The sequence below is a fragment of the Homalodisca vitripennis genome, chromosome 6, assembly GCF_021130785.1.
Source record: "Homalodisca vitripennis isolate AUS2020 chromosome 6, UT_GWSS_2.1, whole genome shotgun sequence".
In the NCBI taxonomy this organism is placed as follows: Eukaryota; Metazoa; Arthropoda; class Insecta; order Hemiptera; family Cicadellidae; genus Homalodisca; species Homalodisca vitripennis.
In genome coordinates this window covers 107549204-107563174 of record NC_060212.1, presented here as the reverse complement: position 1 = coordinate 107563174, position 13971 = coordinate 107549204, and positions in this window count along the sequence as shown.

The window sequence follows — 13971 nt, the reverse complement described above, 5'->3', positions numbered from 1 at the left end:
AACTGAGTGGGATGTATGAATAAAATATTCATGACTTATTCTAAGGCAACGTACATTATAAATTTCATCTACATCAATTCAATAGGTATGATCGAGTATGAAACAACCTAACAACTTCAGTTCAGTACGCCGAGTGGAGAGCGACTCAGTAAACAAAGAGGCAACCGACAATGACCTTCATTCAGTTGCCGCTAAAGCCCCTCCCCCCCAAGAAGCTCAAGCCACTCTGGCACCCCCTCCCCCCAACCATACTGCCGCCAAACTACTTATATTATGTTCCCGACTAGCTGGAATTGCTGACAACTGCAAACAATAAGGATATTCATAAACATGATTATGCGTATATACACGCATTTGACGCTTGGCCAAAATAAGTTTATGCGTAAATATACGCATATGACCCCCGAGAAATGTTAAGTTAGGCGTATATAACCGTCATTGACCCGGGAAGGGTTAAGTATCCTTATGGAAAGCTATTCATTATTGGTCATGGTTTTTTAGTATTCATTGTTATTTTTGTTCACTCTTCAATACTCGTACAATAAGGAAGCAATTTTTACATGATAAAAGTTATTAATTATTATACAGGCTTTTGGAATTTATTGATTTTTTGCATTAATACTAATTCTGCCGTTAAAATTAAAATTAGTAATCAATCATTGCATATCACGTATCCTTGTTAAATAAGCAAAGCATTGAAAACTTATAATTAACTGCATGTCATTGCTGACAAATAATTGCCATCTTTATACTTACTTTTTATTTTTCCTTTTTAGTTATAGGTATAGAATAAGTCTTTAGTTGTTAATGCTGACTACCACTTTGAATTGTTTTGTATAAATGGATTGTCCGTTGGTGAATAAATATTTGGTTTGTAGTTATCAGGTTCCAGTTCATATTATTTTCAGGAACGATTTCAGCACATAAATGAGACCTGTGGTTTGGTACCACAAAATTGAAAAATATAAACCAAAGCCTCACCATGCGGTATGTTTTAAAATAGTATAGGTCAGTTAAAAAAAATAGTACTAATACCAAAATTATGGTTTTGCTTTAGATTCCTGTATTATTTGTTACTGAGAAATAAGAATATAGCCCAGCTCTAAAAAGTTGTATCACCTTTATAGTAAGACCAATAGAAAATTAAACACAAATTTCAATACCTATAAATAATATTTAAGAATAATACCTAAATGATATTACAAACTGATCACTAAATAATAACTGAAAAATTTAGATAGGATAGGAAGAGTGGCTCAAACTGGAAGGACATTCCTTTTGTTCCTCATATAGACAATGTTACCATTAGAGCAAATTTAGCCAGTCGTAGCAGCCCCCGCCAAACATTTCAAACAACCCTTAGCATAATAAAACATTTTAAGGTGTAAAAATACATACATTGTTGTAGAGCACGTTTTAATGTATTGTCATGGTTTCTCCATATTTTTAACTATTTAAATTTTGACGTCCCGCCTAGGCGAGCTTTTAATGAATTTATATTATGTCGTGTTTGTGTATGTAGGCCTACACTGTGCTTTTTTTACATATTATTGAGTGTGCGTTTGACAATTCCGTGATCGAGCAAAACGTGTCACACTTAAGAATAAATTGGATTGTTGAAACTGTGAGTACATAAAATAGATCCATCCCTGATCTACAATAATTAAGAATCGTTGTGTACAACGAATTAACTATAAAGATATACAATAAATATTATAAAAGCCTTGTAAGTATGAATATTATTTTAACACAGTCCAAAAATTAGTGGTCCAAATGTTGTGAGTTGTACACAGCTCATAATATTGTAGAGACTGTAAAATTTATTAATTTATTTGCTGTTAATAACTTATTTATACTACAATACTTCAACAATAATTATTAAATTATTGATTTTGGACAATGTTTGTCAATTGATGGAACAAAAATGAAAAGCCTTTTATTTTATACAATAATTATAAATACAGAGAAAGCCACTCTTTAAAGAACGGTGACAGAGCTTGGCGATGTCTCGGGGAAACATTGTGGAGCGACGGTGAAGAATAATACAGCTATAACTGAAACTGTATCCACCATTATCAACCACCAAGGCCCTCACCCAGTAACTATGAGGACATTGATATTGACACCTCCACAACGTTCGTCACCATGTACCCGAGCTACCGTGTATAAAAGTAACAAGACCAATGTCACTAGCTGACAATGACGTGTCGCTGAACGCTACCATCGGTACCCCCGCACTGGTTATCTCGATGTCTTGTGAGCTGCCTGTCTGTTCCTCTTGTCCACTCACTCTTCAAACACAATCTCCATCGACGCTTTCACTAGTGGAAGAAAACCACATACTCAAGAAAAATATTCTCTGACTAGAGAGTGACATGAAGCAGAATCTCGATCATTCAATTGAATCGGACACGCGCATCCCGCAATTTACAAATGAGATCTTTGTGCATAAGTCGAGACTTCTTGAGGCGGAAAGCATTGTTACTACTAGTTGCAGTGTACAGTGTGACCATCCACCTACGGCCGACTGCTTTAACGAGAACTGTTCGACTACTTGTGATCTTGTTCCTCACCTGAGAACTACAATCGAAACGTTGGAAGCCGAAGTAACATGCTTGTGTGTTGATGCTGAAAAATGTAATTGTGGTAGAGCTGGTGGCAGGGGTGTGTGGACTGCTATCGTTAGCATGGGGGAAGCGTTTCATCAAATGAGGACACATACAAATCTTTGTCAGCTAAATAAAACAACAACAAAACAGCCAATGCTAAATCAGTTGAAAAAAATAAAATTTATTTTCCAAGCACAATTTGATCAATCGTTCCCAGGTAAAAACGTTTGCAGCAGAGAGTGAATTTATGAGATATCATGTACATCAAAAGTGATTGCCATGGCCGCTATTTAGTATGGATCTCAGGACCATGGTCCATACAGCCAAGGAGGTTGTGGGAATCTGTAAGCCTGGGGCCGGTTTGCTGATGGTCGTGTCTGGTGTCTCCCTGTCTCAGGGTTCTTGCTCGATGATAATCGTAGGAACCAATGACATAGCAAATGGAAATGATGGTGTAATCTTTCAACATCTGGAGCAGTATCTAAATGACGTCTTCACGCTGTCCTCCAGGGTCATCGTCATCGTGGTTTCTCTTCCATGTCACTATGACTTTCTCTGGCGCATCCGATAAACGAGCCGACCAGGATTGTGAATGCCAGATAGAGGAGCTCTGCGAAAGGTATTTAGAGACAGGCTTGGAAATCAAGTCCTTCATTCAGTTGAATGCGTGCATCCAGCACTTTTAAAAATTAAACTCAGGTTTAATTTGTGTTTGTCCCCAGGGATTACCACATCAAAATCAAACGTGATCACATTTTCTCTTTATCAACATCATGAAAACCAGTCTGCTACCATGTTGGACAAAGTTTTTCTTTTTTCAGATTCCATTTTTCAGATTCCACCAAGTTCCTAGGAATGCACCTTGACTGTAGGCTTATCTGGGACTGCCACATTGACAGTGTGTGCCAAGGTTTCGGGCATACGTCTTAAGAAACCTTGCCAAATTCTGTTCTTTGGATATATTAAAAATGGCTTATTTTGTACCTCATATATCCTTACCTAACATTATGGTTTGAGGCTGTGGAGCAGCTGTTCGTAATATAGTATTTAGAATTCAAAAGAAAGCCGTATAAATTCATTTCACTCCATTCACTGAAACTCCATTTCAGAGAGTCATGCAAAAAATGCCTTCATGGAGCTTGAAATACTAATTTTGTCTCTGTATTCTCGAGGTCACTCTGTAGTGTCGATTCATATGTGAGTTGGTCCAGGGCAGGGATGTCCTCCAATATGAGTCCAGAGGCAGGGATAACTTTCGCATTCAGCTACACAGAATGGTCACTTTCGAACATTTGCCGTCTCAAGTTGGTGCCAAACTAATCAATAGGTTTCCTGAAGAGATACAAAATATAACAATCATCAAGTATTCAAAGGTCAATTGAGACAATTTTGGTATCAAAAAACATTCTATTCAGTGGATGCGTTTATGGTAGGCCGTTAGATTAGCACATTAGATTAAAAACAACATCCTCCAGTCCCGATACGCATGATTAACTGTGTGAAAGAATTAAACAAAATGTATTTAAGAGTGTATCTATTATATCTTTTGTGTATATAAAAAACTAGCAGTTGCTCGTGGCTTCGCTTAATAGGGTTTGCACTTCTGGATTCACAGAATTATATTTCTGACACCAATGTTGAGTCTTTCTTCTTGCCACGATCTAGAAAATGCGTCAATAAGTGTACATTTATGTTCATTTTGATTTACTCCGATCTTAGTATTTTTTATTCCATAGTTGATTTTGCTTTGTTTCCTGATGAAGAAAAATATATATATATATAGCAAAATACTATATATATATATATATATATATATATATATATATATATATATATATATATATCCCGGTCGAAAATTTCCGATTATCTAGTCTATTTTCAAACCAAATAGAAAACTGTAGTACTGTATTTAACCCTTACGTCAAATGCAACGATGACGTTTTATCGTCAGTATTTGCAAGAAATGCCACAAAGCTCCGGTGCTCTAGCACTTCGTCGCTAGCGATAAGCGAGAAATTCGGTGACGATTGATCGCTATCTCAAGATTCAAGATCTTTATTCGTAAATGCATCTCCTATTTTAAGCTCCTTAATTGTTATCTCTGTGTCCTTCGATGTGTCGACATAACATTGTGTATACCTAATAAATAAGTTTCCTTTCTGTGATGTTTAGAAAATACATGTATCTGATTCGGAAATGCAAAGATAACAAATAAATACCAACACACCGCTACCGTGGGGCAGGCTGTAGCCCAGTATTGCGGTCAGAGGTCTAGCGATGGACGAGACAATGCTTTGGCCGGTACACAAGGTCGGTTCAGTAAGATCAACAAATAAACCAAATACTTTCATCTAAACTCTACTTAATTAATTTATCTTTTGTGGGAGAGGGGGAAGCCTAAGAATACCACGTTACTTGAAAGGAATTTGCAGAGACTCAGGGAAATGAAAATATTTAAAATTCCAAGCCATTCCTTTTTAAGTAATAGAAATGGTAGGTTATAAAATGAGCTTCTTGCATATATTACCTTTACGTTAAAATGTATGGATGTATATTTAAAGAGAATATATTTATTTACAACTACGCAAAGTACGACGTAAGGATAAAATACGAATTAGTGATCGTCTGTTTACTATCGAGGAGCTACAGTCCGCGCATAAAACCAGCAAACACGCTAGCGTTAAAAAAATAAACACAGAAAAAACGAACTTCAATTTTAGCATTATTTCTAAATTACGTTATTATGTTGCTATATATTTCTAAATAGTTTTATACACAAAGAACTACAAAAACATGTTTCACCAATCGGTAGTTTGAGTACTGCCACGAATAAGTGCAGACTCAGTCAGTTAGATTACAGTCAAGGACTACGAAACAAAACAATCGGAATGTGTGTAAGGACCAATCATTCATAGATCAACCGAGACCTCGGCCGCGATATGAGCGGTTAGCGGTGAGCGCTAGATTGGGCGGGAACTTACAGTTTAATGTTTGTGTTGTACATATGAGGAACACTCGATACTAGCCATGGCAGACGTGAACAGCAGGGCAGTATCACAAATTACGCCTATCCACCGCCAATTGTAGACATTAAATGTTTCTCGTGCCGCTCAAACCTCAGCTCAGTTCTCGACGTTACTTGTTGTAACTAACCCACCACTTTCTTCTCCGAAAGGTATCTTATCAAGCTTTGTATATATCCAACTGACATTCTAGTGTACTCAAAACCCAGGCTGCACTTCTTATCAAACCGTCAAACATTGTATTACTCAACGAACCAAACTCTGAAGCCTGTTTATAACACTTTACATTTTAGGCCTGTGCTATCCAACTAACACACGTCTTTCCAAAACACTATTTCGTCCGGAGACCCCACTTCGGCGACTGAATAATATTTAAGTACAAAAAACCCGTTTTTATCGCGGTTACTACCGCTTGAAGCGTACCACGCGTTAATTGCCGAAGTCAAAAACGATCGGTCGGTCGATTTTAATTGTCCAATGCATTGATACGTATTTTTTGGTGAGGGCGGGAGGGCACATGCTTGCCACGACACAGGAGTAGAACTAATTGCAAAATTGGTACCAGACCTTTAATTCTAACAAAACTTGTAAAGAATTAATTTCTTAAGATAATGATGTAAAAAAGCCAATAAAAATTATACGTAAACTTTAAGAAAATCAATTTTTAATTAAATAAATAACGTGTAATGCCCCGTTGGTAAATCGTTACCGACAGACAAAATATATGTTAACTATGATTTCAGAATTAATATAGTATATATTTATTGGTCACCTAATTTTTCCATTTTAAAAGAAATCCATTTTCTAAATAATAATAGTTGATTTGACCCGTCACCAACTAAGTAATTTAAGGTTTGAGCCCAGAAACTGGAATCGAATATTATTGCAATAGAAATAGAACAAAGTTATGGAGCTGGAATTGTGCAGCTAGCCTCGTGCACTGCTGATACAAATTGCTGACTCCAGGGCTAGCTAGCCTCTCACACAGGCCTAGTCCTTTTTGATTGGCCACGGCCGCTGAGGCGATGACCGCGGCTTGACCTGCTGAGCCGGTGATCGTCAGTCGCGTTCAAAATTATATGTAGTTAACATCTCGGTCCGCGTCCTCTCTATCTATGTAATTAATGTAACATTGGTTAAAATCATCTTCTAAATTTAATTTGTTTCTAAAGTATTACTTGTATTATTTTGTAGCATGAATTTAATGACCAATTGTATTAGTGAATAAAAATTCGAAATTAAACTTATTTAATCTAATCCAATCGCCACGTGAGTAGTTCTTTTACCTGAGTCAAAGCATCGGAAGTTCTGATTAATTCTTTAAGCGGGTTCAGTGGAGTTACAAACGTACGAAGAATAGACAAAATCGGTTACACTTTTTTTTACTGAATGTACATCCTAATATTTGTAGAAAACATGTTAATTATTGGAAATATTATTGAAAATAATTATGTATAGATTTTATTTATAGAAACATTCTTCTATTTTTTCTAATGAATTACATACTAGTTAAAAAACTTTAGTGTCATAAAATCTGAAACTTAACAATAATTGCGAATTAATTTACGTTATTCTACAACTTTTGTAACAAAAATATTATTTTCATAGGTTGGCAGTACTAACAGCTGTTCAACAATCACAATTACGAACTTTTATTGAATATTTTATATTGTAGTGTCATACATATAAGTTAAGTGTAAATATTGATACAGTATAAAAGAATATGCCGTTTCAATTTTCTAATGAAGAATATGCCGACATAATGTTCTGTTACGGATATGCTAATGGAAATGCGGAAGCTGCTCGACGTATTCACGTCGAAAGAACACGACGTGCATATTCATCAGGAAAGATTTCCTGCAAGGCGGATTCCGAATGCGAAAACCTTTTCTTCAGTGTTTCAGTTTTTGAGTTGAAGAAGGACGGATGTCCGCCATTATTAAAGCTTAAAGATAGCGTCTGTTCCCCCTCTCCACTACGACGAGTAGTGTTATACAAATCCTTTGTCTTGTAATCTTGTAGATTAAGATGGCCGTCACTGCCATCTAGATTGTTATTGTTGTAACTTTGTGGAGTATCCTAATTCAATGTGATATAGAATTCTGATGAAATTTCGTAATTAGCTAACTATATTGACAGTTGAGAAATATTTCAAATTTAACTAGTCTCATATCTGAATCAATTTTACTAGAAAAAAAACTTAGAATACGGTATATTTATAGTTGTACTTTTTACTAACAAGACAAATTGCTTGGGGCTGATTAACATTACTTTAAAGTAAGTTAAGAGTGATTCTAAGTACGCTGGGTGAATAGTTGGAAGCGTGTTTGGAGGGAGGCACGTAAATACATGAAAAAAATATAGTAATACTAAATCAATTTACTAGAAAGAGATTGCATGAAATTTTGCGATCATTTTGTGCCATACCTTCAAGCTCTGGTCACCAACTCCAGGGTATTTGTTTCACTTAGCCGTAGTTTTACTTCTATAACATATGGCGGGAATCGAACTTTGAAAATATTGAGTAGGAAATTAATATCAGTAATAACTGTTATTTTAATGGTTTATCTAAGGAGAAACAAAGATAGACTTGATTGAGAATAGTATTTTTTGTGTGTGTGAATAATATTGAACTGGAGTAATACTGTGAATTACTCTGTCTTGCCTTTGAAAATTTTTATCGACGATCTTTATCTTCGATTTTCGACGCTAACCGGAAAATTGTGTCAGATAGCTGTGGGTTAACAACATTTAATTAAGAATTAACTAAAAGGAGGCGCGGACCATAAATTATTTTTTTTTATCAATTTATTTAAATAATTCGACACCGCAGATATGGCAGGCCATGTTAGCCTCGGAGGAACGGACATGGAACTCCAGGAAGCCCTTACGCTTCTGGAGACTGAGCTTCGTCAGTCTCGCCGCGAGGCAATAGCGATGACGCTGGACGAACTGAACCAAACTATTAGGGGGGCCGCGGAACCGGCTGCTCCGAGACAAAGTTTCGACTTAGTAACATCGATCGAATCCTTCAGCGGTGAAAGGCCAGAATCATTGTCACATTTCTTTGAAAGTATAGACAATGTCAGCGACTTGTGTCACTGGGACGAGGGTGATAAGCTGCGAATAGCGAAATTAAAACTGACCGGAGCGGCCTTGCAATTTATCAGGACAGAAGACCAAACAAATTTAACGACATATGCCAACCTTAGGGCTTCTTTAACTGGCAGATTCAGCGACAAGGCGCCGAGTCACTGCTACTTCCAGCAACTATCAGTGATACAACAAAGGCGAGGCGAAACCATTGAGGCGTTTGCTGACCGAGTCCGTGTGCTAAATGAAAAAAAACAATTCGGGTCACCGACAACAACGAGGTCAACAAAGCTCTCCGAGAGGAAGCTGACCGACGTGCGCTGGATGCGTTCGTGAGGGGTCTGATGGGTAACGTTGGTGAGCAGACGAGGCTAAAGCTCCCTACCTCGTTGCGAGAAGCGATAACACTAGCTATCGCTATTGAAAACATAGCAAGGCCAACCCATGACGTTACTCGGTCCACCCCTGAACGACGCGTGTTTCGTTCAGAAACGAACAACGAGACTGTTTGCTTTAAGTGTCATAAGAAGGGTCATATTTCGCGAGAATGTGGGGTGAAAACGACTCAAAACCTCAACCGTTACAAGGTAGTTTGAAATGTTGGGCTTGTGGCAAACTAGGGCATGTGAGGAGGGACTGCCGCTCCTACAAGCCTCGGTATTCCTCTGGACAGACGGCGGGAAACGAGACCGGGCCCAGCCGAGTCGCCACAGCCGGGTCCAGCCAGTAAGGAAACCAATTAAGGGTGTCTCAAAGGCGAAACAATCAGATTGTAGAATGCTCGAAAAATCTGTCAGAGTGGTCCCTGAAGTAAAGAACTTAGCTCAGGAATTAGTAGCAATAGGGCGTATAGAATAATGTGAGGGCAAGGTGTTGGTAGACACCGGTGCTCAAGTATCCCTCATAAAACGAGGTGCATCTTCTGCCCAAATGGTCAAACCCGATGTGATACTAAGAGGTATCTCAGGGCGCACTCTGAAGGTGTATGGACGCCAAAAGGTGTCGTTGTCACTGAAACCCGGAGTGCAAGTGCCTGGCGATCATGTGGTAAGTAATCTCCCGAAAGGTTACATAGCTGTTCTCGGTTGTGATATACTCCACGACGGGTTTGGAGCAATCGATGTTGAAAAAGGTGTAATGAGACTGTTTGGAAAAGAAATTTGGCTAAACCGTTTAAATAAAGGCGAAAGCGTGCCTGATCCGAGGCGGAGGGCACAGGCACCTGTCCACGAGATGGAACCAGCCCCTGTCCCACCCTCTGTCAGCCGCCAACGTAAACTTGACTGTGGAAACGAAAGAGAGTCTTATGTTTATTGTTGCCAAGATACTAAAATCCTTCCCCGATGCGAAAAACGTATTCAAGTGAAATTAAACAAGATTTCGGCCAAAACTAACGAATTGGAAGGGCGGGAAGTTGTAATCGAGCCAGTAGCGCTCGCAATTCATGGTGTATACCTGGCTAGAACTCTCACGAAAGTAGTCAAAAACCGCTGTTGGGTTAAAGTAGTGAACGTCAGCGAGGAGGAATTATTATTTTCAAAAAATATCAAAGTAGGCCTACTGGATGATGATCCTGTCGAGTTAGATGAGGCAAAGAAAACTCGAAGCAAGGTGTTGATTTTAGCTGATAGCCACGGGCGTGGACTACAGGAAATATTGTCCGAACGGTTACCGAGTGATGTTGAAGTACGTGTAGTGTTTAGGCCCAACGGAAAATTAAAACATGTGGTATCTAATTTACAAAAAGAGATTGTACAGTTAACTGATAATGACCTAGTTGTTATAATTGGAGGAACTAATGACGTTGACAAGTCTGCACCTTATGCTCTAACTCTACAACAGGCGTTCCGTTCCTTGCCTGACACGTGGAGGCCGAGGATAGCTGTGTTTCCTATCTTTGACCGACACGATGTGAATGTCAGTGAAGAGCTGAGGGATGCGAATATGCTTGTCAAGGAACTTGTCCAAAGAGCAGCAACACAAGAACGGGGAGACATCGCGTTTTACGGCATCCAGAAACAATTATCCAAGGCAATGTATACCAAACATGGGCTACATCTAAATGAGCAAGGCAAGATTAAATTGGCTCAGATTATACGTGAAATTATTTTAGTAAGGCAGAAAGAACCTGTCGCTAGGGTTGGCAGGGTGGAAAAAATTAACAATGAAGAGTTTGAATCTTGTTTAGATGCGAAGTTAAACCACCTTCCGCGGGAAGATAGAGAGCGGGTGAAGTCTATCCTCCGTGAGTATAAGAGTGTATTCGCGCATAGTGACGACCAACCCTTAGGCTGTACATCTGCGGTAAAGCATGTTATACGCACCGGAGACGCAGCTCCTGTATATAAGAAAGCATATCGTGTACCTTACCATCAGAGAGCTGTTCTGGATAAATTAATTCAGGATCAGCTGGATAAGGGGGTCATAGTCCCCAGTCACAGTGAGTGGGCTTCTCCGGTAGTGATAGTTCCAAAAAAATCTCCAGATGGAACACCGAAATACCGCTTTTGTGTGGATTACCGTGCCGTTAATGCTATAACTACACCCGACGTGTATCCCCTACCAAATATCACCGAAACATTGGATTCTCTCGGAGGATGTTGTATGTTTACGGCGCTTGATCTTCGCGCTGGGTACCATCAGATTCAAGTTGATGAAGAAAGTAGGGCTAAAACTGCCTTTAACGTGCCTGGTGGACATTATGAATACCAGCGTATGCCTTTCGGTCTTAGTACCGCCCCGGCTACATTTCAGCGTCTAATGGACTCGGTACTGATGGGCCTTAAGGGTGAAAAGTGCTTGGTGTATTTGGACGATATAATCATATTTTCCAAAGACATGCCATCTCACCTGGCAGCGCTTAAGGAGGTTTTAGAAAAATTAAGAGAAGCTAATCTCAGTGTACAACTCAGTAAATGTAAATTCATGGCTGCCGAAGTGAATTATCTGGGTCATGTAATTACTAAAAGAGGAGTGGAGCCAGACCCGAACAAAGTGTCTGCTGTGCGTGATTTTCCCGTGCCGAAAACTGTTAAAAATGTCCGATCATTCCTAGGGCTAGCGGGGTATTACCGGAGATTCATAGCGGGCTTTGCGACCATTGGCAAGCCTCTGTTTGACTTAACGAAACAAGGATGTGAATTTATATGGACACCAGAATGCCAGAAAGCTTTTGACGAGCTAAAGCAAATGCTGATCTCCGCGCCTGTCTTGGTTTTCCCAGATTTCACTAAACAGTTTATTCTATCCACGGACGCAAACACACAAGCTCTGGGCGCTGTCTTATCCCACTTAGTGGACGGGCAAGAACACCCCGTCGCATACTGTTCAAGGACACTTTTTCCAGCCGAAAAGAATTATTCGACGACAGTTAGAGCTTCTTAGTTTAGTGTGGAGTACCAAGTACTTCAGGTGCTACCTCCTAGGTCGTCCGTTTAAGGTCATCACAGACCATGCAGCTCTCAAATGGATGCTGTCGTTAAAAGATCCGAGTAGTAGGTTGATGAGGTGGGCTTTGCGACTAGCAGAGTTTATCTACACTGTAGAGCACAAACCTGGCAAGAAACACACGAATGCTGATGGGCTTAGCAGAGCTATGTGCGCAGCGGTTCGCAGGGACGAGCTCCCTGTGATCGACCTTGCCACGCTTCGCGAGTGCCAAAATAATGATCCTCACTGCCAAGAGCTTAGAAAAGCAAAGAGTTTCAAGATGAGCCCTGAAAAAATCTTATATCGAGTAAACGGTGGGAAGAAAAGTCTAGTGGTACCAATCAATTTAACTAGTGAAGTGATTCGATTAAACCACGATTTGCCTACGGCCGGACACGCCGGCGTAGCAAAAACCCTAGAACGTGTTAAAGAGAAATCCTGGTGGAAGGGGATGGACAAAGACGTTTTGGATTATGTGAGGACTTGCAGGAGTTGTAGTCAACGCAGACTATGGAAAAACAAAGGCTCCCCTAGGGACCATCTTCAACGAGCCGAAGGCTCCATTTGAAGTAATTGCTGCAGATATAGTGGGCCCTTTGCCTACTAGTGCATCGGGAAATGTGTACATTCTGAGTGTAATGGACCATTTCACGAGGTACTGCGAGTTCGTTCCCCTACCCGACCAGACGGCAGAAAGTGTAGCGCGAGCAGTTGTACAGCGCGTGATTACAAAGTTTGGAGTCCCAAAATCACTAATCACAGATCAGGGTGCAAATTTCACTTCTGATTTAATATGTCATCTCTGTAAATTCTTACATATACCGGTACGCAAAATTCAAACTACTGGGTTTCACCCACAGTCAAATGGGCGACTGGAAAGAGTGCACTCAACGATTGCACGTATGCTTAGCCATTTCGTTAATAGACATCAAACCGACTGGGATGAGTACATTCCCTACGTGACGATGGCTTACAACTGTCAGGCCCATGAGACTACACTGTTCTCCCCGTACGAGATGGTATTCGGTCGAAAAATGGAGATACCCATGGAGGCTGATTTGACCATTACAGAGACCAGTGATTTGTATAATAATCACGTGGAGGACCTGAGGAGTAAACTTAAAGAGACTTTTGAACTAGCGGCGAAGCGTAAAAGTGCTGCTCGTAAACGGTACGAACGTCATTATAACAAAAAGACTAATAAAGTCGAGTACCATGAAGGTCAGATGGTCCTGTTGCATGTACCGAGTGTAGGACGTCACAGGGTTAAAAAGCTGTCGAAATTGTGGAAGGGCCCATACAAGATTTTGAGGGTCCTATCTCCACTGAACGTTATTCTGAAGATCAGAAAACGTGAAGTAACAGTCCATGTTAACCGTATCAAGCCATGCCTGAGGCGCGCTCCAGTGGCCCCTCAGCCGGCTGCCGATACGACGGAGGTCGATGAATGGGTAGATGAACGAAATTTGGTCGAGCAGGACGAGCTTCCTGTCTCACAAGAGACACCGGAACCCGTCCCGACGAGTTCAAAAAGGGTCCGAAGGAGGCCGGGATATCTTCTTGATTACACTAGCTAGGCGTGGGAGGTGTATGGGCGCTTGGGGGAATCCAGGGTGAAGAGAGAGGAACAATTTAAAAATTGAATGTAATTTTGAAAAATCTGTTGTAGGAATCATTTTGTTTGTATTGGGGGCAGTGTGCCGTTTGGTGAGCTGCTTCCACCAAGGTATAATCTTCGAAGGAGGGCAGGAGGTCCTCTTGACGGATAGCCACTGGAAGATATCATTGAGGTACAACCTAACAGAACTTCAAGTACG